We start from the raw sequence: 27,875 nt of genomic DNA on the forward strand, positions 1-27,875 counted from the left end.
ACCCCTGTGCCCCTCACACACCCCTGTGCCCCCCACCCCCGTCACACACCCCTGTGCCCCTCACCCCCTCACACACCCCTGTGCCCCTCACACACCCCTGTGCCCCCCACCCTCGTCATACACCCCTGTGCCCCTCACCCCATCACACAACCCTGTGCCCCTCACCCTCGTCACACACCCCTGTGCCCCTCACCCCATCACACACCCCTGTGCCCCTCACCCCATCACACACCCCTGTGCCCCTCACCCCATCACACACCCCTGTGCCCCTCACCCTCGTCACACACCCCTGTGCCCCTCACCCTCATCACACACACCCGTGCCCCCCACCCTCATCACACATACCCGTGCCCCCATCACACACCCCTGTGCCCCTCACCCTCGTCACACACCCCCTGTGCCACCATCACACAGCCGTGCCCCTCACAATCATCACACACCCCTGTGCCCCTCACAATCATCACACACCCCTGTGCCCCTCACCCCCCCTGTGCCCCTCACCCGCGTCACACACCCTTGTGCCCCTCATCACACACCCCTGTGCCCCTCACACACCCTGTGCCCCTCACCCGCGTCACACACCCTTGTGCCCCTCATCACACACCCCTGTGCCCCTCACCCGCGTCACACACCGCTGTGCCCCTCATCACACACCCCTGTGCCCCTCACCCGCGTCCCACACCCCTGTGCCCCTCACCCCCCCCTGTGCCCCTCACCCGCGTCACACACCGCTGTGCCCCTCATCCCACACCCCTGTGCCCCTCACCCCCCTGTGCCCCTCACCCGCGTCCCACACCCTTGTGCCCCTCATCACACACCCCTGTGCCCCTCACCCGCGTCACACACCGCTGTGCCCCTCATCACTCACCCCTGTGCCCCTCACCCGCGTCCCACACCCCTGTGCCCCTCACCCCCCCTGTGCCCCTCACCCGCGTCCCACACCCTTGTGCCCCTCATCACACACCCTTGTGCCCCTCATCACACACCCCTGTGCCCCTCATCCCCCCTGTGCCCCTCACCCGCGTCCCGCACCCATGTGCCCCTCATCACACACTGCTGTGCCCCTCACCCCCGTCTCCCACCCCTGTGCCCCTCACCACCCCTGTGCCCCTCTCCGTCACTTTGTAAACTTCTGCTCCGGCACATCCTGGAGACCTCCGTGTACAGTCCGTGATCACAGCCTCCGTCCCCAGGAGACCCCAGATCCTTCTCCTCGCCCCCCCTCCACCCCCGGGCAGCACTCACTCCGCAGCAGGGGGGACGTCTCCTTCTTCACGTACTTCCCCTGCACCTCGGAAGGTTTGGAGACTTCTTTCTTGGTCTTCTTCCTGGATAACATCCCCTCCCCGGGCTGCGCTACTCGGCGCGTCCCCTCATAGTGTCCGCTCTACGGCCGCACTGACAACAGGGAAGCGATGGCAGCGATCATGTGAAGGCCACTTTCTCTAAAAACAGATGATCGCGAGGATCATCAGTATAAAAAAAAAAAAAGGACAACCTCTAAGACCGAAAGTGACCTATTCTTTACAGCGTGGGAGGGGTTAAATGGGGATGATAGGAGTTGTTCAGTAGACTGCCAAGACCCATGGCGATAATTGGAGCCATGTATTCTTTGTCTTACAGGGCTACATTATCCAGAAACGAGAGAAGAAGCCGAGCCTGGACCCGGAGAAACCTTCGGAAGACATTCTCACGTGAGCAAAAAAATGTGCACGGACAGTATCACGGATCGGTGGTCAAAATGCGTAGCGCTTCGCAATTCCCAGCGTGCCCTGAAAAGCCCTACACTAGCATGCTGGGAGTTGTAGTTTTGCAGCTGCTGTAGAGCGGCAGCTTGTGGACCACTGTTTTAGATGTCTACAAACCAAATAACTGAATTTAAAGGGGACATTGATGTCAGATAGGTGCTGGTCCCACCTCCGGGCCAACTCCTCTCTCCAGAATGGGCCCCCCGAAGTTAAGGGAGAGCGGCTGAGCCTGGGTAGCCACACTCCATTCACAACTATGGGGATTCCAAAAATAGGCGAGTCTGTGCCATTCTGGACCGTCTGATCACAGCCCTTGTTACAGGGGCCTCCGCTGCTTTTTCTATGCAGTAGTAGATAATATGGTGGCAGGTGGCGCTATACGGATGCTCGGTGGATATACTACACCTTTAATTACTTGCAATTGCAAAAGAGTTCAGATCCAGGTGCTGGTTTGAACACTGTATGACATTTTTCATGGGACAACCCTTTTATTTTATGTTCATTTAGGTATGAAGAATTTCACCCGTTTCTCTTCAGGCAGCACGAGAAGTGCTCGTATGTGGAGTTTGAGACTTTTGATAAGGTGCGTGCCGGTGTCGTAAGTCGTACCTGAGCCATGCCATATTAGTTGGGCTAAGTGCATCTGAAGCCTGCGTTTAGCACATACATTGGGGAAAACGTCCCAGCGCCTACGTAAAACGCATCCAGAGGGCTCCGCTCACCTGATGGAGGCCATAAGGGTGTCCTTCCAGCCGTCGTCAGGGTGTGATGTGACGGCATACCTTTTTATTTTTTTATTTTAGGAAAGGGCCGCAGGCCGCACTTTCTTGTACAGATGGCAACCACGGGGAAAAATATATATTCACAATTCGACCCTATGGAGAATGAATGCCGCCATATAGGCATAGGTCAGAGCCTTCCAGCTGAGGTATATGTTAGGAAATGATCCTGACACTTACCTGAAACACTCAGACCTAATGTGCACTGCTCCTAGGTAGGTGGCGTTTTGCCGTCTACTATTACTGACTGTGAGGCACCGCACATGATGCCAAGGGTAAAGGTGACCTGGAGAGCGGCACGGCCTAGGTTGGCATCATCCCAGGCAACAGATTACCGCTGGGTGGTCTGGTGGTATCCAGTAGAGGTGGGGGCATTTGACCTCTGCAGTGGACCCCCCGCTCCTTTCTAGTGTACGGCGTTGTTTCTCATCTACCCGCGTCTCATTTATTAATGCTTTCTCCCTGAAGGCTGTTGATGAATTTTACTCCAAGCTGGAAGGTCAGAAGATTGATTTGAAAGCCCTCCATCAGGTACACAGCATTGTCCTGTAGTAATGTTCCTTTAATCCACCCTCCAATAGTCCAGAATTGCCATTTTCTAGATCCACTTCTTGAATTTTTTTTATTTTTTATTTTCCACCAGGAGAAACAAGCCTTGAAGAAACTGGAAAATGTCCGTAAGGATCATGAGCAGAGGCTGGAATCTCTGCACGTGGCTCAGGTACGTGTGTGTCGCCGTGATGGAGCAGTGCACGGAGAGATGGCATGAGATCTCACCCTCCTCTCGTTGACTCGTAGGACATTGACAAAGCCAAAGGAGAGCTCATCGAAACGAACCTGGACATCGTGGATCGCGCGGTGCAAGTCGTGCGTAGCGCCTTGGCCAATCAGATTGACTGGACAGAGATTGGGGTCATTGTGAAGGAGGCGCAGGGTGACCCGGTGGCCCTCGCCATCAAAGAGCTCAAACTGCAGACGAATCATATCACCATGCTGCTGAAGTAAGGGGAAGCGCGTTACATGACACATACGTGTTATAGACAAGTCCTTCTGTTCTGCTAGCGGAAGGGGAGCGGACATGTTCTTGGATGTCCATTGCTTTAAAGGGGTGTTCCCCTCTGGACCTTTATGGCATATGGAGGGCATGCAGTAAATGTCCAATATGGGACCTGCTGTTATCTATCTATGTAGGGCAAGCAGCACATGTCTATAGCAGTGACTAGAGGAGATGTTGCGCATGCGCAGTGTGCGGTCTGGCCATTACAGGGGCCCATTCTTGAGATAGGACATTTATGGTATGTGCTATCAATCTAAATGCCCAGATGAGGATAGCCCTTTAAAGGCTGGACAGGTGAAGTCCTGATCTCTTCAATGGCTATTGGTCTAGCAACATGATTATGGCCCCCAGCACCCATGGCGGCCGTAAGGGTTAAATGTATCCAATTACTAATAGAGTCCTATTTATTCCTCTCTATGTAGGAACCCGTACACACTGTCCGAAGAAGAGGAGGAAGAAGAGAAGCAGGAAACCGATGAACCAAAAGGAAAGAAGAAAAAGGGCAAAAACAAACAGCAGCTGAAGAAAACCCAGAAGAACAAACCCGCGCTGGTGGATGTGGACCTCAGCCTGTCTGCGTACGCCAACGCCAAAAAGTGAGTCTGGGAGCCCGCCAATGGAAATGCGCTTGGCCCCAGAGGCCGAGGGCACGTGAGCATATTGACTGCCCTTTTTAACTGTGCGCTGGATGGTAGGTCATCCTAAATATTCTCTATTGGCAGGTATTATGACCATAAGCGACATGCGGCCAAGAAAACGCAGAAAACCGTGGAAGCAGCAGAAAAGGCATTCAAGTCGGCAGAGAAGAAAACCAAACAGACCCTGAAGGAGGTGCAGACCGTCAGCTCTATCCAGAAAGCCAGGAAGGTGTACTGGTAAGATGACTGACCAGAGCGTTGGAAAGTGCAACCGCAAAGTTCATGTTCTTCAAGGGTCGGGGGCAAAATGCCTGAAATATCAGGACAATTCCATAAATGCCGTCCCCTGGTCCTAATCTACACAGGAGAGAAGGGGAACTGCATTCTGAGCCTTGATGGGAGCGTTCTGAGGTCACCAGAAAACACAAGGACAACCCTGTGCCCCTCACCCCCGTCACACACCCCTGTGCCCCTCACCCCGTCACACACCCCTGTGCCCCTCACACACCCCTGTGCCCCTCACCCTCGTCACACACCCCTGTGCCCCTCACCCCATCACACCCCTGTGCCCCTCACCCCATCACACACCCCTGTGCCCCTCACACACCCCTGTGCCCCTCACCCTCGTCACACACCCCTGTGCCCCTCACCCCATCACACAACCCTGTGCCCGTCACCCTCGTCACACACCCCTGTGACCCTCACCCCATCACACACCCCTGTGCCCCTCACCCCATCACACACCCCTGTGCCCCTCACCCCATCACACACCCCTGTGCCCCTCACCCCATCACACACCCCTGTGCCCCTCACCCTCGTCACACACCCCTGTGCCCCTCACCCTCGTCACACACACCCGTGCCGCCCACCCTCATCACACATACCCGTGCCCCATCACACACCCCTGTGCCCCTCACCCTCGTTACACACCCCCTGTGCCACCATAACACAGCCGTGCCCCTCACAATCATCACACACCCCTGTGCCCCTCACAATCATCACACACCCCTGTGCCCCTCACCCCCCCTGTGCCCCTCACCCGCGTCACACACCCTTGTGCCCCTCATCACACACCCCTGTGCCCCTCCCCCCCGTCACACACCCCTGTGCCCCTCACCCCCGTCACACACCCCTGTGCCCCTCACCCCCGTCACACACCCCTGTGCCCCTCACCCCCGTCACACACCCTTGTGCCCCTCATCACACACCGCTGTGCCCCTCACCCGCGTCACACACCCTTGTGCCCCTCATCCGCGTCCCACACCCTTGTGCCCCTCATCCGCGTCCCACACCCTTGTGCCCCTCATCACACACCCCTGTGCCCCTCACACACGCTTGTGCCCCTCATCCCCCACACCGCTGTGCCCCTCATCACACACCCCTGTGCCCCTCACCCGCGTCACACACCGCTGTCCTGACCCCGTCCTGACCCGGGTCAGGACGGGGGCCCACGCCCTGGTCCCGGGTCAGGACGGGGTCAGGACAGCGGTGTGTGACGCGGGTGAGGGGCACAGGGGTGTGTGATGAGGGGCACAGCGGTGTGGGGGGGTGAGGGGCACAAGGGTGTGTGAGGGGCACAGGGGTGTGTGATGAGGGGCACAAGGGTGTGGGACGCGGATGAGGGGCACAAGGGTGTGGGACACGGGTGAGGGGCACAGGGGTGTGTGACGCGGGTGAGGGGCACAGCGGTGTGTGATGAGGGGCACAAGGGTGTGTGACGGGGGTGAGGGGCACAGGGGTGTGTGACGGGGGTGAGGGGCACAGGGGTGTGTGATAGAGGTGAGGGGCACAGGGGTGTGTGACGGGGGTGAGGGGCACAGGGGTGTGTGATGAGGGGCACAAGGGTGTGTGACGCGGGTGAGGGGCACAGGGGGGGTGAGGGGCACAGGGGTGTGTGATGATTGTGAGGGGCACAGGGGTGTGTGATGATTGTGAGGGGCACGGCTGTGTTATGGTGGCACAGGGGGTGTGTAACGAGGGTGAGGGGCACAGGGGTGTGTGATGGGGACACGGGTATGTGTGATGAGGGTGGGGGGCACGGGTGTGTGTGATGAGGGTGAGGGGCACAGGGGTGTGTGACGAGGGTGAGGGGCACAGGGGTGTGTGATGGGGTGAGGGGCACAGGGGTGTGTGATGGGGTGAGGGGCACAGGGGTGTGTGATGGGGTGAGGGGCACAGGGGTGTGTGATGGGGTGAGGGGCACAGGGGTGTGTGACGAAGGTGAGGGGCACAGGGTTGTGTGATGGGGTGAGGGGCACAGGGGTGTGTGATGAGGGTGAGGGGCACAGGGGTGTGTGAGGGGCACAGGGGTGTGTGATGGGGTGAGGGGCACAGGGGTGTGATGGGGTGAGGGGCACAGGGGTGTGTGACGAGGGTGAGGGGCACAGGGGTGTGTGAGGGGCACAGGGGTGTGTGACGGGGGTGAGGGTCACAGGGGTGTGTGATGGGGGTGAGGGGCACAGGGTTGTCCTTGTGTTTTCTGGTGACCTCAGAACGCTCCCATCAAGGCTCAGAATGCAGCTCCCCTTCTCTGCTGTGTAGATTAGGACCAGGGGACGGCATTTATGGAATTGTCCCGATATTTCGGGCATTTTGCCCCCGACCCTTGAAGAACATGAACTTTGCGGTTGCGCGTGGGCCCCCGGGGTGTGTGACGAGGGTGAGGGGCACAGGGGTGTGTGACGAGGGTGAGGGGCACAGGGGTGTGTGACGGGGGTGAGGGGCACAAGTGTGTGTGATGGGGTGAGGGGCACAGGGGTGTGTGATGGGGTGAGGGGCACAGGGGTGTGTGATGGGGTGAGGGGCACAGGGGTGTGTGACGAGAGTGAGGGGCACAGGGTTGTGTGAAGGGCACAGGGGTGTGTGACGAGGGTGATGGGCCAGGGCGTGGGCCCCCGTTCCTGAGCCGGGGCCAGGGCGTGGGCCCCCGTTCCTGAGCCGGGGCCAGGGCGTGGGCCCCCGTTCCTGAGCCGGGGCCAGGACCCCCGTTCCTGAGCCGGGGCCAGGACCCCCGTTCCTGAGCCGGGGCCAGGGCGTGGGCCCCCGTTCCTGAGCCGGGGCCAGGGCGTGGGCCCCCGTTCCTGAGCCGGGGCCAGGGCGTGGGCCCCCGTTCCTGAGCCGGGGCCAGGGCGTGGGCCCCCGTTCCTGAGCCGGGGCCAGGGCGTGGGCCCCCGTTCCTGAGCCCCGGCCAGGGCGTGGGCCCCCGTTCCTGAGCCGGGGCCAGGGCGTGGGCCCCCGTTCCTGAGCCCCGGCCAGGGCGTGGGCCCCCGTTCCTGAGCCCCAGCCAGGGCGTGGGCCCCCGTTCCTGAGCCCCGGCCAGGGCGTGGGCCCCCGTTCCTGAGCCCCGGCCAGGGCGTGGGCCCCCGTTCCTGAGCCGGGGCCAGGGCGTGGGCCCCCGTTCCTGAGCCGGGGCCAGGGCGTGGGCCCCCGTTCCTGAGCCGGGGCCAGGGCGTGGGCCCCCGTTCCTGAGCCGGGGCCAGGGCGTGGGCCCCCGTTCCTGAGCCGGGGCCAGGGCGTGGGCCCCCGTTCCTGAGCCGGGGCCAGGGCGTGGGCCCCCGTTCCTGAGCCGGGGCCAGGGCGTGGGCCCCCGTTCCTGAGCCCCGGCCAGGGCGTGGGCCCCCGTTCCTGAGCCGGGGCCAGGGCGTGGGCCCCCGTTTCTGAGCCCCGGCCAGGGCGTGGGCCCCCGTTCCTGAGCCCCGGCCAGGGCGTGGGCCCCCGTTCCTGAGCCCCGGCCAGGGCGTGGGCCCCCGTTCCTGAGCCCCGGCCAGGGCGTGGGCCCCCGTTCCTGAGCCGGGGCCAGGGCGTGGGCCCCCGTTCCTGAGCCGGGGCCAGGGCGTGGGCCCCCGTTCCTGAGCCCCGGCCAGGGCGTGGGCCCCCGTTCCTGAGCCGGGGCCAGGGCGTGGGCCCCCGTTCCTGAGCCCCGGCCAGGGCGTGGGCCCCCGTTCCTGAGCCCCGGCCAGGGCGTGGGCCCCCGTTCCTGAGCCCCGGCCAGGGCGTGGGCCCCCGTTCCTGAGCCCCGGCCAGGGCGTGGGCCCCCGTTCCTGAGCCCCGGCCAGGGCGTGGGCCCCCGTTCCTGAGCCCCGGCCAGGGCGTGGGCCCCCGTTCCTGAGCCCCGGCCAGGGCGTGGGCCCCCGTTCCTGACCAAGGGCGAGCGCTGCTTATGTGCCTTTTTAGCATTGGAGGTCCATAGGCTCAGTGGTAGCATTAGAGGGCATGAGGCTGGCACATTGGTATGTTCGTACGGGCAGCACTTACACACATTTGTACAATGGAGTCTGTTTTTATTTATTTTCAGGTTTGAGAAATTTCTGTGGTTTATAAGCTCTGAAAATTACCTGGTCATAGCCGGACGAGACCAGCAACAGAACGAAATGATTGTGAAGAAATACCTGCGGCCCGGTCAGCATCTGCCAGTATTGTATATAATGTGTATATATACAGTGCGAGTCCTGCCGAAAACTGATAAAGATGGCCTATTCTGAAGTATGGGGCATCCTGAGGGGCAGCTGCGGTCATGTCCAATCCTGGAGAATATGGTGGGCGGTTGTAACGTGCAGCGCTGCAGGTGATGCAACAGGAACAGGTCGGACTTTGCAGCAGTTGGAAAGTGCAACCGCAAAGCTCATGTTCTTCAAGGGTCGGGGGCAAAATGCCCGAAATATCAGGACAATTCCATAAATGCCGTCCCCTGGTCCTAATCTACACAGCAGAGAAGGGGAGCTGCATTCTGAGCCTTGATGGGAGCGTTCTGAGGTCACCAGAAAACACAAGGACAACCCTGTGCCCCTCACCCCCGTGCCCCTCACACACCCCTGTGCCCCTCACACACCCCTGTGCCCCTCACACACCCCTGTACCCCTCACCCTCGTCACACACCCCTGTGCCCCTCACCCCATCACACACCCCTGTGCCCCTCACACACCCCTGTGCCCCTCACCCTCGTCACACACCCTTGTGCCCCTCACCCCATCACACACCCCTGTGCCCCTCACACACCCCTGTGCCCCTCACCCTCGTCACACACCCCTGTGCCCCTCACCCCATCACACAACCCTGTGCCCCTCACCCTCGTCACACACCCCTGTGCCCCTCACCCCATCACACACCCCTGTGCCCCTCACCCCATCACACACCCCTGTGCCCCTCACCCCATCACACACCCCTGTGCCCCTCACCCTCGTCACACACCCCTGTGCCCCTCACCCTCATCACACACACCCGTGCCCCCCACCCTCATCACACATACCCGTGCCCCCATCACACACCCCTGTGCCCCTCACCCTCGTTACACACCCCCTGTGCCACCATCACACAGCCGTGCCCCTCACAATCATCACACACCCCTGTGCCCCTCACAATCATCACACACCCCTGTGCCCCTCACCCCCCCCTGTGCCCCTCACCCGCGTCACACACCCTTGTGCCCCTCATCACACACCCCTGTGCCCCTCACACACCCTGTGCCCCTCACCCGCGTCACACACCCTTGTGCCCCTCATCACACACCCCTGTGCCCCTCACCCGCGTCACACACCGCTGTGCCCCTCATCACACACCCCTGTGCCCCTCACCCGCGTCCCACACCCCTGTGCCCCTCACCCCCCCCTGTGCCCCTCACCCGCGTCACACACCGCTGTGCCCCTCATCCCACACCCCTGTGCCCCTCACCCCCCTGTGCCCCTCACCCGCGTCCCACACCCTTGTGCCCCTCATCACACACCCCTGTGCCCCTCACCCGCGTCACACACCGCTGTGCCCCTCATCACACACCCCTGTGCCCCTCACCCGCGTCCCACACCCCTGTGCCCCTCACCCCCCCTGTGCCCCTCACCCGCGTCCCACACCCTTGTGCCCCTCATCACACACCCTTGTGCCCCTCATCACACACCCCTGTGCCCCTCATCCCCCCTGTGCCCCTCACCCGCGTCCCGCACCCATGTGCCCCTCATCACACACTGCTGTGCCCCTCACCCCCGTCTCACACCCCTGTGCCCCTCACCACCCCTGTGCCCCTCTCCGTCACTTTGTAAACTTCTGCTCCGGCACATCCTGGAGACCTCCGTGTACAGTCCGTGATCACAGCCTCCGTCCCCAGGAGACCCCAGATCCTTCTCCTCGCCCCCCCCTCCACTCACTCCGCAGCAGGGGGGACGTCTCCTTCTTCACGTACTTCCCCTGCACCTCGGAAGGTTTGGAGACTTCTTTCTTGGTCTTCTTCCTGGATAACATCCCCTCCCCGGGCTGCGCTACTCGGCGCGTCCCCTCATAGTGTCCGCTCTACGGCCGCACTGACAACAGGGAAGCGATGGCAGCGATCATGTGAAGGCCACTTTCTCTAAAAACAGATGATCGCGAGGATCATCAGTATAAAAAAAAAAAAGGACAACCTCTAAGACCGAAAGTGACCTATTCTTTACAGCGTGGGAGGGGTTAAATGGGGATGATAGGAGTTGTTCAGTAGACTGCCAAGACCCATGGCGATAATTGGAGCCATGTATTCTTTGTCTTACAGGGCTACATTATCCAGAAACGAGAGAAGAAGCCGAGCCTGGACCCGGAGAAACCTTCGGAAGACATTCTCACGTGAGCAAAAAAATGTGCACGGACAGTATCACGGATCGGTGGTCAAAATGCGTAGCGCTTCGCAATTCCCAGCGTGCCCTGAAAAGCCCTACACTAGCATGCTGGGAGTTGTAGTTTTGCAGCTGCTGTAGAGCGGCAGCTTGTGGACCACTGTTTTAGATGTCTACAAACCAAATAACTGAATTTAAAGGGGACATTGATGTCAGATAGGTGCTGGTCCCACCTCCGGGCCAACTCCTCTCTCCAGAATGGGCCCCCCGAAGTTAAGGGAGAGCGGCTGAGCCTGGGTAGCCACACTCCATTCACAACTATGGGGATTCCAAAAATAGGCGAGTCTGTGCCATTCTGGACCGTCTGATCACAGCCCTTGTTACAGGGGCCTCCGCTGCTTTTTCTATGCAGTAGTAGATAATATGGTGGCAGGTGGCGCTATACGGATGCTCGGTGGATATACTACACCTTTAATTACTTGCAATTGCAAAAGAGTTCAGATCCAGGTGCTGGTTTGAACACTGTATGACATTTTTCATGGGACAACCCTTTTATTTTATGTTCATTTAGGTATGAAGAATTTCACCCGTTTCTCTTCAGGCAGCACGAGAAGTGCCCGTATGTGGAGTTTGAGACTTTTGATAAGGTGCGTGCCGGTGTCGTAAGTCGTACCTGAGCCATGCCATATTAGTTGGGCTAAGTGCATCTGAAGCCTGCGTTTAGCACATACATTGGGGAAAACGTCCCAGCGCCTACGTAAAACGCATCCAGAGGGCTCCGCTCACCTGATGGAGGCCATAAGGGTGTCCTTCCAGCCGTCGTCAGGGTGTGATGTGACGGCATACCTTTTTATTTTTTTATTTTAGGAAAGGGCCGCAGGCCGCACTTTCTTGTACAGATGGCAACCACGGGGAAAAATATATATTCACAATTCGACCCTATGGAGAATGAATGCCGCCATATAGGCATAGGTCAGAGCCTTCCAGCTGAGGTATATGTTAGGAAATGATCCTGACACTTACCTGAAACACTCAGACCTAATGTGCACTGCTCCTAGGTAGGTGGCGTTTTGCCGTCTACTATTACTGACTGTGAGGCACCGCACATGATGCCAAGGGTAAAGGTGACCTGGAGAGCGGCACGGCCTAGGTTGGCATCATCCCAGGCAACAGATTACCGCTGGGTGGTCTGGTGGTATCCAGTAGAGGTGGGGGCATTTGACCTCTGCAGTGGACCCCCCCCGCTCCTTTCTAGTGTACGGCGTTGTTTCTCATCTACCCGCGTCTCATTTATTAATGCTTTCTCCCTGAAGGCTGTTGATGAATTTTACTCCAAGCTGGAAGGTCAGAAGATTGATTTGAAAGCCCTCCATCAGGTACACAGCATTGTCCTGTAGTAATGTTCCTTTAATCCACCTCCAATAGTCCAGAATTGCCATTTTCTAGATCCACTTCTTGAATTTTTTTTATTTTTTTATTTTCCACCAGGAGAAACAAGCCTTGAAGAAACTGGAAAATGTCCGTAAGGATCATGAGCAGAGGCTGGAATCTCTGCACGTGGCTCAGGTACGTGTGTGTCGCCGTGATGGAGCAGTGCACGGAGAGATGGCATGAGATCTCACCCTCCTCTCGTTGACTCGTAGGACATTGACAAAGCCAAAGGAGAGCTCATCGAAACGAACCTGGACATCGTGGATCGCGCGGTGCAAGTCGTGCGTAGCGCCTTGGCCAATCAGATTGACTGGACAGAGATTGGGGTCATTGTGAAGGAGGCGCAGGGTGACCCGGTGGCCCTCGCCATCAAAGAGCTCAAACTGCAGACGAATCATATCACCATGCTGCTGAAGTAAGGGGAAGCGCGTTGCATGACACATACGTGTTATAGACAAGTCCTTCTGTTCTGCTAGCGGAAGGGGAGCGGACATGTTCTTGGATGTCCATTGCTTTAAAGGGGTGTTCCCCTCTGGACCTTTATGGCATATGGAGGGCATGCAGTAAATGTCCAATATGGGACCTGCTGTTATCTATCTATGTAGGGCAAGCAGCACATGTCTATAGCAGTGACTAGAGGAGATGTTGCGCATGCGCAGTGTGCGGTCTGGCCATTACAGGGGCCCATTCTTGAGATAGGACATTTATGGTATGTGCTATCAATCTAAATGCCCAGATGAGGATAGCCCTTTAAAGGCTGGACAGGTGAAGTCCTGATCTCTTCAATGGCTATTGGTCTAGCAACATGATTATGGCCCCCAGCACCCATGGCGGCCGTAAGGGTTAAATGTATCCAATTACTAATAGAGTCCTATTTATTCCTCTCTATGTAGGAACCCGTACACACTGTCCGAAGAAGAGGAGGAAGAAGAGAAGCAGGAAACCGATGAACCAAAAGGAAAGAAGAAAAAGGGCAAAAACAAACAGCAGCTGAAGAAAACCCAGAAGAACAAACCCGCGCTGGTGGATGTGGACCTCAGCCTGTCTGCGTACGCCAACGCCAAAAAGTGAGTCTGGGAGCCCGCCAATGGAAATGCGCTTGGCCCCAGAGGCCGAGGGCACGTGAGCATATTGACTGCCCTTTTTAACTGTGCGCTGGATGGTAGGTCATCCTAAATATTCTCTATTGGCAGGTATTATGACCATAAGCGACATGCGGCCAAGAAAACGCAGAAAACCGTGGAAGCAGCAGAAAGGCATTCAAGTCGGCAGAGAAGAAAACCAAACAGACCCTGAAGGAGGTGCAGACCGTCAGCTCTATCCAGAAAGCCAGGAAGGTTGTACTGGTAAGATGACTGACCAGAGCGTTGGAAAGTGCAACCGCAAAGTTCATGTTCTTCAAGGGTCGGGGGCAAAATGCCTGAAATATCAGGACAATTCCATAAATGCCGTCCCCTGGTCCTAATCTACACAGCAGAGAAGGGGAACTGCATTCTGAGCCTTGGGTGGAGCGTTCTGAGGTCACCAGAAAACACAAGGACAACCCTGTGCCCCTCACCCCCGTCACACACCCCTGTGCCCCTCACCCCGTCACACACCCCTGTGCCCCTCACACACCCCTGTGCCCCTCACCCTCGTCACACACCCCTGTGCCCCTCACCCCATCACACACCCCTGTGCCCCTCACACACCCCTGTGCCCCTCACCCCCGTCACACACCCCTGTGCCCCTCACCCCATCACACAACCCTGTGCCCGTCACCCTCGTCACACACCCCTGTGACCCTCACCCCATCACACACCCCTGTGCCCCTCACCCCATCACACACCCCTGTGCCCCTCACCCCATCACACACCCCTGTGCCCCTCACCCCATCACACACCCCTGTGCCCCTCCCCCCCGTCACACACCCCTGTGCCCCTCACCCTCGTCACACACACCCGTGCCGCCCACCCTCATCACACATACCCGTGCCCCATCACACACCCCTGTGCCCCTCACCCTCGTTACACACCCCCTGTGCCACCATAACACAGCCGTGCCCCTCACAATCATCACACACCCCTGTGCCCCTCACAATCATCACACACCCCTGTGCCCCTCACCCCCCCTGTGCCCCTCACCCGCGTCACACACCCTTGTGCCCCTCATCACACACCCCTGTGCCCCTCACCCCCGTCACACACCCCTGTGCCCCTCACCCCCGTCACACACCCCTGTGCCCCTCACCCCCGTCACACACCCCTGTGCCCCTCACCCCCGTCACACACCCTTGTGCCCCTCATCACACACCGCTGTGCCCCTCACCCGCGTCACACACCCTTGTGCCCCTCATCCGCGTCCCACACCCTTGTGCCCCTCATCCGCGTCCCACACCCTTGTGCCCCTCATCACACACCCCTGTGCCCCTCACACACGCTTGTGCCCCTCATCCCCCACACCGCTGTGCCCCTCATCACACACCCCTGTGCCCCTCACCCGCGTCACACACCGCTGTCCTGACCCCGTCCTGACCCGGGTCAGGACGGGGGCCCACGCCCTGGTCCCGGGTCAGGACGGGGTCAGGACAGCGGTGTGTGACGCGGGTGAGGGGCACAGGGGTGTGTGATGAGGGGCACAGCGGTGTGGGGGGGTGAGGGGCACAAGGGTGTGTGAGGGGCACAGGGGTGTGTGATGAGGGGCACAAGGGTGTGGGACGCGGATGAGGGGCACAAGGGTGTGGGACACGGGTGAGGGGCACAGGGGTGTGTGACGCGGGTGAGGGGCACAGCGGTGTGTGATGAGGGGCACAAGGGTGTGTGACGGGGGTGAGGGGCACAGGGGTGTGTGACGGGGGAGAGGGGCACAGGGGTGTGTGATAGGGGTGAGGGGCACAGGGGTGTGTGACGGGGGTGAGGGGCACAGGGGTGTGTGATGAGGGCACAAGGGTGTGTGACGCGGGTGAGGGGCACAGGGGGGGTGAGGGGCACAGGGGTGTGTGATGATTGTGAGGGGCACAGGGGTGTGATGATTGTGAGGGGCACGGCTGTGTTATGGTGGCACAGGGGGTGTGTAACGAGGGTGAGGGGCACAGGGGTGTGTGATGGGGACACGGGTATGTGTGATGAGGGTGGGGGGCACGGGTGTGTGTGATGAGGGTGAGGGGCACAGGGGTGTGTGATGATTGTGAGGGGCACAGGGGTGTGTGATGGGGTGAGGGGCACAGGGGTGTGTGATGGGGTGAGGGGCACAGGGGTGTGTGATGGGGTGAGGGGCACAGGGGTGTGTGATGGGGTGAGGGGCACAGGGGTGTGTGACGAAGGTGAGGGGCACAGGGGTGTGTGATGGGGTGAGGGGCACAGGGGTGTGTGACGAGGGTGAGGGGCACAGGGGTGTGTGAGGGGCACAGGGGTGTGTGATGGGGTGAGGGGCACAGGGGTGTGATGGGGGGAGGGGCACAGGGGTGTGTGACGAGGGTGAGGGGCACAGGGGTGTGTGAGGGGCACAGGGGTGTGTGACGGGGGTGAGGGGCACAGGGGTGTGTGACGGGGGTGAGGGGCACAGGGTTGTCCTTGTGTTTTCTGGTGACCTCAGAACGCTCCCATCAAGGCTCAGAATGCAGCTCCCCTTCTCTGCTGTGTAGATTAGGACCAGGGGACGGCATTTATGGAATTGTCCCGATATTTCGGGCATTTTGCCCCCGACCCTTGAAGAACATGAACTTTGCGGTTGCGCGTGGGCCCCCGGCACCCTCGTCACACACCCTTGTGCCCCTCACCCCATCACACCCCTGTGCCCCTCACCCCATCACACACCCCTGTGCCCCTCACACACCCCTGTGCCCCTCACCCTCGTCATACACCCCTGTGCCCCTCACCCCATCACACAACCCTGTGCCCCTCACCCTCGTCACACACCCCTGTGCCCCTCACCCCATCACACACCCCTGTGCCCCTCACCCCATCACACACCCCTGTGCCCCTCACCCCATCACACACCCCTGTGCCCCTCACACACCCCTGTGCCCCTCACCCTCGTCATACACCCCTGTGCCCCTCACCCCATCACACAACCCTGTGCCCCTCACCCTCGTCACACACCCCTGTGCCCCTCACCCCATCACACACCCCTGTGCCCCTCACCCCATCACACACCCCTGTGCCCCTCACCCCATCACACACCCCTGTGCCCCTCACCCCCTCACACACCCCTGTGCCCCTCACCCTCGTCACACACCCCTGTGCCCCTCACCCTCATCACACACACCCGTGCCCCCCACCCTCATCACACATACCCGTGCCCCCATCACACACCCCTGTGCCCCTCACCCTCGTTACACACCCCCTGTGCCACCATAACACAGCCGTGCCCCTCACAATCATCACACACCCCTGTGCCCCTCACAATCATCACACACCCCTGTCCCCCTCACCCCCCCTGTGCCCCTCACCCGCGTCACACACCCTTGTGCCCCTCATCACACACCCCTGTGCCCCTCACCCCCGTCACACACCCCTGTGCCCCTCACCCCTATCACACACCCCTGTGCCCCTCACCCCCGTCACACACCCCTGTGCCCCTCACCCCCGTCACACACCCTTGTGCCCCTCATCACACACCGCTGTGCCCCTCACCCGCGTCACACACCCCTGTGCCCCTCACCCGCGTCCCACACCCTTGTGCCCCTCATCCGCGTCCCACACCCTTGTGCCCCTCATCACACACCCCTGTGCCCCTCACACACCCTTGTGCCCCTTATCCCCCACACCGCTGTGCCCCTCATCACACACCCCTGTGCCCCTCACCCGCGTCACACACCGCTGTCCTGACCCCGTCCTGACCCGGGTCAGGACGGGGGCCCACGCCCTGGTCCCGGGTCAGGACGGGGTCAGGACAGCGGTGTGTGACGCGGGTGAGGGGCACAGGGGTGTGTGATGAGGGGCACAGCGGTGTGTGACGGGGGTGAGGGGCACAAGGGTGTGTGAGGGGCACAGGGGTGTGTGATGAGGGGCACAAGGGTGTGGGACGCGGATGAGGGGCACAAGGGTGTGGGACGCGGGTGAGGGGCACAGGGGTGTGTGACGCGGGTGAGGGGCACAGCGGTGTGTGATGAGGGGCACAAGGGTGTGTGACGGGGGTGAGGGGCACAGGGGTGTGTGACGGGGGTGAGGGGCACAGGGGTGTGTGACGGGGGTGAGTAGCACAGGGGTGTGTGACGGGGGTGAGGGGCACAGGGGTGTGTGATGAGGGGCACAAGGGTGTGTGACGCGGGTGAGGGGCACAGGGGGGGTGAGGGGCACAGGGGTGTGTGATGATTGTGAGGGGCACAGGGGTGTGTGATGATTGTGAGGGGCACGGCTGTGTTATGGTGGCACAGGGAGTGTGTAACGAGGGTGAGGGGCACAGGGGTGTGTGATGGGGGCACGGGTATGTGTGATGAGGGTGGGGGGCACGGGTGTGTGTGATGAGGGTGAGGGGCACAGGGGTGTGTGACGAGGGTGAGGGGCACAGGGGTGTGTGACGAGGGTGAGGGGCACAGGGGTGTGTGACGAGGGTGAGGGGCACAGGGGTGTGTGACGGGGGTGAGGGGCACAAGTGTGTGTGATGGGGTGAGGGGCACAGGGGTGTGATGGGGTGAGGGGCACAGGGGTGTGTGATGGGGTGAGGGGCACAGGGGTGTGTGACGAGGGTGAGGGGCACAGGGTTGTGTGAGGGGCACAGGGGTGTGTGACGAGGGTGATGGGCCAGGGCGTGGGCCCCCGTTCCTGAGCCGGGGCCAGGGCGTGGGCCCCCGTTCCTGAGCCGGGGCCAGGACCCCCGTTCCTGAGCCGGGGCCAGGGCGTGGGCCCCCGTTCCTGAGCCGGGGCCAGGGCGTGGGCCCCCGTTCCTGAGCCGGGGCCAGGGCGTGGGCCCCCGTTCCTGAGCCGGGGCCAGGGCGTGGGCCCCCGTTCCTGAGCCGGGGCCAGGGCGTGGGCCCCCGTTCCTGAGCCGGGGCCAGGGCGTGGGCCCCCGTTCCTGAGCCGGGGCCAGGGCGTGGGCCCCCGTTCCTGAGCCCCGGCCAGGGCGTGGGCCCCCGTTACTGAGCCGCGGCCAGGGCGTGGGCCCCCGTTCCTGAGCCCCGGCCAGGGCGTGGGCCCCCGTTCCTGAGCCGGGGCCAGGGCGTGGGCCCCCGTTCCTGAGCCCCGGCCAGGGCGTGGGCCCCCGTTCCTGAGCCGGGGCCAGGGCGTGGGCCCCCGTTCCTGAGCCCCGGCCAGGGCGTGGGCCCCCGTTCCTGAGCCGGGGCCAGGGCGTGGGCCCCCGTTCCTGAGCCGGGGCCAGGGCGTGGGCCCCCGTTCCTGAGCCGGGGCCAGGGCGTGGGCCCCCGTTCCTGAGCCGGGGCCAGGGCGTGGGCCCCCGTTCCTGAGCCGGGGCCAGGGCGTGGGCCCCCGTTCCTGAGCCGGGGCCAGGGCGTGGGCCCCCGTTCCTGAGCCGGGGCCAGGGCGTGGGCCCCCGTTTCTGAGCCCCGGCCAGGGCGTGGGCCCCCGTTTCTGAGCCCCGGCCAGGGCGTGGGCCCCCGTTCCTGAGCCCCGGCCAGGGCGTGGGCCCCCGTTCCTGAGCCCCGGCCAGGGCGTGGGCCCCCGTTCCTGAGCCGGGGCCAGGGCGTGGGCCCCCGTTCCTGAGCCGGGGCCAGGGCGTGGGCCCCCGTTCCTGAGCCGGGGCCAGGGCGTGGGCCCCCGTTCCTGAGCCCCGGCCAGGGCATGGGCCCCCGTTCCTGAGCCCCGGCCAGGGCGTGGGCCCCCGTTCCTGAGCCCCGGCCAGGGCGTGGGCCCCCGTTCCTGAGCCCCGGCCAGGGCGTGGGCCCCCGTTCCTGAGCCCCGGCCAGGGCGTGGGCCCCCGTTCCTGAGCCCCGGCCAGGGCGTGTGCCCCCGTTCCTGACCAAGGGCGAGCGCTGCTTATGTGCCTTTTTAGCATTGGAGGTCCATAGGCTCAGTGGTAGCATTAGAGGGCATGAGGCTGGCACATTGGTATGTTCGTACGGGCAGCACTTACACACATTTGTACAATGGAGTCTGTTTTTATTTATTTTCAGGTTTGAGAAATTTCTGTGGTTTATAAGCTCTGAAAATTACCTGGTCATAGCCGGACGAGACCAGCAACAGAACGAAATGATTGTGAAGAAATACCTGCGGCCCGGTCAGCATCTGCCAGTATTGTATATAATGTGTATATATACAGTGCGAGTCCTGCCGAAAACTGATAAAGATGGCCTATTCTGAAGTATGGGGCATCCTGAGGGGCAGCTGCGGTCATGTCCAATCCTGGAGAATATGGTGGGCGGTGTAACGTGCAGCGCTGCAGGTGATGCAACAGGAACAGGTCGGACTTTGCAGCAGTTGGAAAGTGCAACCGCAAAGCTCATGTTCTTCAAGGGTCGGGGGCAAAATGCCCGAAATATCAGGACAATTCCATAAATGCCGTCCCCTGGTCCTAATCTACACAGCAGAGAAGGGGAGCTGCATTCTGAGCCTTGATGGGAGCGTTCTGAGGTCACCAGAAAACACAAGGACAACCCTGTGCCCCTCACCCCCGTCACACACCCCTGTGCCCCTCACACACCCCTGTGCCCCTCACACACCCCTGTGCCCCTCACACACCCCTGTACCCCTCACCCTCGTCACACACCCCTGTGCCCCTCACCCCATCACACACCCCTGTGCCCCTCACACACCCCTGTGCCCCTCACCCTCGTCACACACCCCTGTGCCCCTCACCCCATCACACACCCCTGTGCCCCTCACACACCCCTGTGCCCCTCACCCTCGTCACACACCCCTGTGCCCCTCACCCCATCACACAACCCTGTGCCCCTCACCCTCGTCACACACCCCTGTGCCCCTCACCCCATCACACACCCCTGTCCCCCTCACCCCATCACACACCCCTGTGCCCCTCACCCCATCACACACCCCTGTGCCCCTCACCCTCGTCACACACCCCTGTGCCCCTCACCCTCATCACACACACCCGTGCCCCCCACCCTCATCACACATACCCGTGCCCCCCTCACACACCCCTGTGCCCCTCACCCTCGTTACACCCCCCCTGTGCCACCATAACACAGCCGTGCCCCTCACAATCATCACACACCCCTGTGCCCCTCACAATCATCACACACCCCTGTGCCCCTCACCCCCCCTGTGCCCCTCACCCGCGTCACACACCCTTGTGCCCCTCATCACACACCCCTGTGCCCCTCACACACCCTGTGCCCCTCACCCGCGTCACACACCCTTGTGCCCCTCATCACACACCCCTGTGCCCCTCACCCGCGTCACACACCGCTGTGCCCCTCATCACACACCCCTGTGCCCCTCACCCGCGTCCCACACCCCTGTGCCCCTCACCCCCCCCTGTGCCCCTCACCCGCGTCACACACCGCTGTGCCCCTCATCCCACACCCCTGTGCCCCTCACCCCCCTGTGCCCCTCCCCCGCGTCACACACCCTTGTGCCCCTCATCACACACCCCTGTGCCCCTCACCCGCGTCACACACCGCTGTGCCCCTCATCACTCACCCCTGTGCCCCTCACCCGCGTCCCACACCCCTGTGCCCCTCACCCCCCCTGTGCCCCTCACCCGCGTCCCACACCCTTGTGCCCCTCATCACACACCCTTGTGCCCCTCATCACACACCCCTGTGCCCCTCATCCCCCCTGTGCCCCTCACCCGCGTCCCGCACCCATGTGCCCCTCATCACACACTGCTGTGCCCCTCACCCCCGTCTCACACCCCTGTGCCCTCTCCCACCCCTGTGCCCCTCTCCGTCACTTTGTAAACTTCTGCTCCGGCACATCCTGGAGACCTCCGTGTACAGTCCGTGATCACAGCCTCCGTCCCCAGGAGACCCCAGATCCTTCTCCTCGCCCCCCTCCACTCACTCCGCAGCAGGGGGGACGTCTCCTTCTTCACGTACTTCCCCTGCACCTCGGAAGGTTTGGAGACTTCTTTCTTGGTCTTCTTCCTGGATAACATCCCCTCCCCGGGCTGCGCTACTCGGCGCGTCCCCTCATAGTGTCCGCTCTACGGCCGCACTGACAACAGGGAAGCGATGGCAGCGATCATGTGAAGGCCACTTTCTCTAAAAACAGATGATCGCGAGGATCATCAGTATAAAAAAAAAAAAAAGGACAACCTCTAAGACCGAAAGTGACCTATTCTTTACAGCGTGGGAGGGGTTAAATGGGGATGATAGGAGTTGTTCAGTAGACTGCCAAGACCCATGGCGATAATTGGAGCCATGTATTCTTTGTCTTACAGGGCTACATTATCCAGAAACGAGAGAAGAAGCCGAGCCTGGACCCGGAGAAACCTTCGGAAGACATTCTCACGTGAGCAAAAAAAATGTGCACGGACAGTATCACGGATCGGTGGTCAAAATGCGTAGCGCTTCGCAATTCCCAGCGTGCCCTGAAAAGCCCTACACTAGCATGCTGGGAGTTGTAGTTTTGCAGCTGCTGTAGAGCGGCAGCTTGTGGACCACTGTTTTAGATGTCTACAAACCAAATAACTGAATTTAAAGGGGACATTGATGTCAGATAGGTGCTGGTCCCACCTCCGGCCAACTCCTCTCTCCAGAATGGGCCCCCCGAAGTTAAGGGAGAGCGGCTGAGCCTGGGTAGCCACACTCCATTCACAACTATGGGGATTCCAAAAATAGGCGAGTCTGTGCCATTCTGGACCGTCTGATCACAGCCCTTGTTACAGGGGCCTCCGCTGCTTTTTCTATGCAGTAGTAGATAATATGGTGGCAGGTGGCGCTATACGGATGCTCGGTGGATATACTACACCTTTAATTACTTGCAATTGCAAAAGAGTTCAGATCCAGGTGCTGGTTTGAACACTGTATGACATTTTTCATGGGACAACCCTTTTATTTTTGTTCATTTAGGTATGAAGAATTTCACCCGTTTCTCTTCAGGCAGCACGAGAAGTGCCCGTATGTGGAGTTTGAGACTTTTGATAAGGTGCGTGCCGGTGTCGTAAGTCGTACCTGAGCCATGCCATATTAGTTGGGCTAAGTGCATCTGAAGCCTGCGTTTAGCACATACATTGGGGAAAACGTCCCAGCGCCTACGTAAAACGCATCCAGAGGGCTCCGCTCACCTGATGGAGGCCATAAGGGTGTCCTTCCAGCCGTCGTCAGGGTGTGATGTGACGGCATACCTTTTTATTTTTTTATTTTAGGAAAGGGCCGCAGGCCGCACTTTCTTGTACAGATGGCAACCACGGGGAAAAATATATATTCACAATTCGACCCTATGGAGAATGAATGCCGCCATATAGGCATAGGTCAGAGCCTTCCAGCTGAGGTATATGTTAGGAAATGATCCTGACACTTACCTGAAACACTCAGACCTAATGTGCACTGCTCCTAGGTAGGTGGCGTTTTGCCGTCTACTATTACTGACTGTGAGGCACCGCACATGATGCCAAGGGTAAAGGTGACCTGGAGAGCGGCACGGCCTAGGTTGGCATCATCCCAGGCAACAGATTACCGCTGGGTGGTCTGGTGGTATCCAGTAGAGGTGGGGGCATTTGACCTCTGCAGTGGACCCCCCGCTCCTTTCTAGTGTACGGCGTTGTTTCTCATCTACCCGCGTCTCATTTATTAATGCTTTCTCCCTGAAGGCTGTTGATGAATTTTACTCCAAGCTGGAAGGTCAGAAGATTGATTTGAAAGCCCTCCATCAGGTACACAGCATTGTCCTGTAGTAATGTTCCTTTAATCCACCCTCCAATAGTCCAGAATTGCCATTTTCTAGATCCACTTCTTGAATTTTTTTTATTTTTTTATTTTCCACCAGGAGAAACAAGCCTTGAAGAAACTGGAAAATGTCCGTAAGGATCATGAGCAGAGGCTGGAATCTCTGCACGTGGCTCAGGTACGTGTGTGTCGCCGTGATGGAGCAGTGCACGGAGAGATGGCATGAGATCTCACCCTCCTCTCGTTGACTCGTAGGACATTGACAAAGCCAAAGGAGAGCTCATCGAAACAACCTGGACATCGTGGATCGCGCGGTGCAAGTCGTGCGTAGCGCCTTGGCCAATCAGATTGACTGGACAGAGATTGGGGTCATTGTGAAGGAGGCGCAGGGTGACCCGGTGGCCCTCGCCATCAAAGAGCTCAAACTGCAGACGAATCATATCACCATGCTGCTGAAGTAAGGGGAAGCGCGTTGCATGACACATACGTGTTATAGACAAGTCCTTCTGTTCTGCTAGCGGAAGGGGAGCGGACATGTTCTTGGATGTCCATTGCTTTAAAGGGGTGTTCCCCTCTGGACCTTTATGGCATATGGAGGGCATGCAGTAAATGTCCAATATGGGACCTGCTGTTATCTATCTATGTAGGGCAAGCAGCACATGTCTATAGCAGTGACTAGAGGAGATGTTGCGCATGCGCAGTGTGCGGTCTGGCCATTACAGGGGCCCATTCTTGAGATAGGACATTTATGGTATGTGCTATCAATCTAAATGCCCAGATGAGGATAGCCCTTTAAAGGCTGGACAGGTGAAGTCCTGATCTCTTCAATGGCTATTGGTCTAGCAACATGATTATGGCCCCCAGCACCCATGGCGGCCGTAAGGGTTAAATGTATCCAATTACTAATAGAGTCCTATTTATTCCTCTCTATGTAGGAACCCGTACACACTGTCCGAAGAAGAGGAGGAAGAAGAGAAGCAGGAAACCGATGAACCAAAAGGAAAGAAGAAAAAGGGCAAAAACAAACAGCAGCTGAAGAAAACCCAGAAGAACAAACCCGCGCTGGTGGATGTGGACCTCAGCCTGTCTGCGTACGCCAACGCCAAAAAGTGAGTCTGGGAGCCCGCCAATGGAAATGCGCTTGGCCCCAGAGGCCGAGGGCACGTGAGCATATTGACTGCCCTTTTTAACTGTGCGCTGGATGGTAGGTCATCCTAAATATTCTCTATTGGCAGGTATTATGACCATAAGCGACATGCGGCCAAGAAAACGCAGAAAACCGTGGAAGCAGCAGAAAAGGCATTCAAGTCGGCAGAGAAGAAAACCAAACAGACCCTGAAGGAGGTGCAGACCGTCAGCTCTATCCAGAAAGCCAGGAAGGTGTACTGGTAAGATGACTGACCAGAGCGTTGGAAAGTGCAACCGCAAAGTTCATGTTCTTCAAGGGTCGGGGGCAAAATGCCTGAAATATCAGGACAATTCCATAAATGCCGTCCCCTGGTCCTAATCTACACAGCAGAGAAGGGGAACTGCATTCTGAGCCTTGGGTGGAGCGTTCTGAGGTCACCAGAAAACACAAGGACAACCCTGTGCCCCTCACCCCCGTCACACACCCCTGTGCCCCTCACCCCGTCACACACCCCTGTGCCCCTCACACACCCCTGTGCCCATCACACACCCCTGTGCCCCTCACCCCGTCACACACCCCTGTGCCCCTCACACACCCCTGTGCCCCTCACCCTCGTCACACACCCCTGTGCCCCTCACCCCATCACACAACCCTGTGCCCGTCACCCTCGTCACACACCCCTGTGACCCTCACCCCATCACACACCCCTGTGCCCCTCACCCCATCACACACCCCTGTGCCCCTCACCCCATCACACACCCCTGTGCCCCTCACCCCATCACACACCCCTGTGCCCCTCACCCTCGTCACACACCCCTGTGCCCCTCACCCTCGTCACACACACCCGTGCCGCCCACCCTCATCACACATACCCGTGCCCCATCACACACCCCTGTGCCCCTCACCCTCGTTACACACCCCCTGTGCCACCATAACACAGCCGTGCCCCTCACAATCATCACACACCCCTGTGCCCCTCACAATCATCACACACCCCTGTGCCCCTCACCCCCCCTGTGCCCCTCACCCGCGTCACACACCCTTGTGCCCCTCATCACACACCCCTGTGCCCCTCACCCCCGTCACACACCCCTGTGCCCCTCACCCCCGTCACACACCCCTGTGCCCCTCACCCCCGTCACACACCCCTGTGCCCCTCACCCCCGTCACACACCCTTGTGCCCCTCATCACACACCGCTGTGCCCCTCACCCGCGTCACACACCCCTGTGCCCCTCATCCGCGTCCCACACCCTTGTGCCCCTCATCCGCGTCCCACACCCTTGTGCCCCTCATCACACACCCCTGTGCCCCTCACACACGCTTGTGCCCCTCATCCCCCACACCGCTGTGCCCCTCATCACACACCCCTGTGCCCCTCACCCGCGTCACACACCGCTGTCCTGACCCCGTCCTGACCCGGGTCAGGACGGGGGCCCACGCCCTGGTCCCGGGTCAGGACGGGGTTAGGACAGCGGTGTGTGACGCGGGTGAGGGGCACAGGGTGTGTGATGAGGGGCACAGCGGTGTGGGGGGGTGAGGGGCACAAGGGTGTGTGAGGGGCACAGGGGTGTGTGATGAGGGGCACAAGGGTGTGGGACGCGGATGAGGGGCACAGGGGTGTGGGACACGGGTGAGGGGCACAGGGGTGTGTGACGCGGGTGAGGGGCACAGCGGTGTGTGATGAGGGGCACAAGGGTGTGTGACGGGGGTGAGGGGCACAGGGGTGTGTGACGGGGGTGAGGGGCACAGGGGTGTGTGATAGGGTGAGGGGCACAGGGGTGTGTGACGGGGGTGAGGGGCACAGGGGTGTGTGATGAGGGGCACAAGGGTGTGTGACGCGGGTGAGGGGCACAGGGGGGGTGAGGGGCACAGGGTGTGTGATGATTGTGAGGGGCACAGGGGTGTGTGATGGGGTGGGCACGGCTGTGTTATGGTGGCACAGGGGGTGTGTAACGAGGGTGAGGGGCACAGGGGTGTGTGATGGGGACACGGGTATGTGTGATGAGGGTGGGGGGCACGGGTGTGTGTGATGAGGGTGAGGGGCACAGGGGTGTGTGACGAGGGTGAGGGGCACAGGGGTGTGTGATGGGGTGAGGGGCACAGGGGTGTGTGATGGGGTGAGGGGCACAGGGGTGTGTGATGGGGTGAGGGGCACAGGGGTGTGTGATGGGGTGAGGGGCACAGGGGTGTGTGACGAAGGTGAGGGGCACAGGGTTGTGTGATGGGGTGAGGGGCACAGGGGTGTGTGACGAGGGTGAGGGGCACAGGGGTGTGTGAGGGGCACAGGGGTGTGTGATGGGGTGAGGGGCACAGGGTGTGATGGGGTGAGGGGCACAGGGGTGTGTGACGAGGGTGAGGGGCACAGGGGTGTGTGAGGGGCACAGGGGTGTGTGACGGGGTGAGGGGCACAGGGGTGTGTGACGGGGGTGAGGGGCACAGGGTTGTCCTTGTGTTTTCTGGTGACCTCAGAACGCTCCCATCAAGGCTCAGAATGCAGCTCCCCTTCTCTGCTGTGTAGATTAGGACCAGGGGACGGCATTTATGGAATTGTCCCGATATTTCGGGCATTTTGCCCCCGACCCTTGAAGAACATGAACTTTGCGGTTGCGCGTGGGCCCCCGGCACCCTCGTCACACACCCTTGTGCCCCTCACCCCATCACACCCCCCTGTGCCCCTCACCCCATCACACACCCCTGTGCCCCTCACACACCCCTGTGCCCCTCACCCTCGTCATACACCCCTGTGCCCCTCACCCCATCACACAACCCTGTGCCCCTCACCCTCGTCACACACCCCTGTGCCCCTCACCCCATCACACACCCCTGTGCCCCTCACCCCATCACACACCCCTGTGCCCCTCACAATCATCACACACCCCTGTGCCCCTCACACACCCCTGTGCCCCTCACCCTCGTCATACACCCCTGTGCCCCTCACCCCATCACACAACCCTGTGCCCCTCACCCTCGTCACACACACCCCTGTGCCCCTCACCCCATCACACACCCCTGTGCCCCTCACCCCATCACACACCCCTGTGCCCCTCACCCCATCACACACCCCTGTGCCCCTCACCCCATCACACACCCCTGTGCCCCTCACCCTCGTCACACACCCCTGTGCCACTCACCCTCATCACACACACCCGTGCCCCCCACCCTCATCACACATACCCGTGCCCCCATCACACACCCCTGTGCCCCTCACCCTCGTTACACACCCCCTGTGCCACCATAACACAGCCGTGCCCCTCACAATCATCACACACCCCTGTGCCCCTCACAATCATCACACACCCCTGTGCCCCCCCCCCCCCTGTGCCCCTCACCCGCGTCACACACCCTTGTGCCCCTCATCACACACCCCTGTGCCCCTCACCCCCGTCACACACCCCTGTGCCCCTCACCCCCATCACACACCCCTGTGCCCCTCACCCCCGTCACACACCCCTGTGCCCCTCACCCCCGTCACACACCCTTGTGCCCCTCATCACACACCGCTGTGCCCCTCACCCGCGTCACACACCCCTGTGCCCCTCACCCGCGTCCCACACCCTTGTGCCCCTCATCCGCGTCCCACACCCTTGTGCCCCTCATCACACACCCCTGTGCCCCTCACACACCTTGTGCCCCTTATCCCCACACCGCTGTGCCCCTCATCACACACCCCTGTCACCTGCACCCGCTCACATCAACCCGCACGCCCTGTGCCCCTCACGACCCCGCTGTCCTGACCCCGTCCTGACCCGGGTCAGGACGGGGGCCCACGCCCTGGTCCCGGGTCAGGACGGGGTCA

General features: G+C 60.7%; 1 protein-coding gene and 1 long non-coding RNA gene across 2 annotated transcripts in view; both read left to right on the forward strand.

Annotated features, from left to right (window-relative positions):
• The window catches only part of POLE2 (DNA polymerase epsilon 2, accessory subunit), a 220,437-nt gene that overhangs the window by 105,415 nt on the left and 87,147 nt on the right, over positions 1-27,875 (forward strand). The gene's annotated exons all lie outside the window — the stretch shown is intronic.
• Positions 21,500-23,237, forward strand: LOC120981892. The gene is made up of 5 exons (XR_005774807.1): positions 21,500-21,572; positions 22,133-22,208; positions 22,873-22,935; positions 23,049-23,126; positions 23,204-23,237. It is a non-coding gene; the product is annotated as an uncharacterized LOC120981892 (long non-coding RNA).

The sequence above is a fragment of the Bufo bufo genome, chromosome 11, assembly GCF_905171765.1.
Source record: "Bufo bufo chromosome 11, aBufBuf1.1, whole genome shotgun sequence".
In the NCBI taxonomy this organism is placed as follows: Eukaryota; Metazoa; Chordata; class Amphibia; order Anura; family Bufonidae; genus Bufo; species Bufo bufo.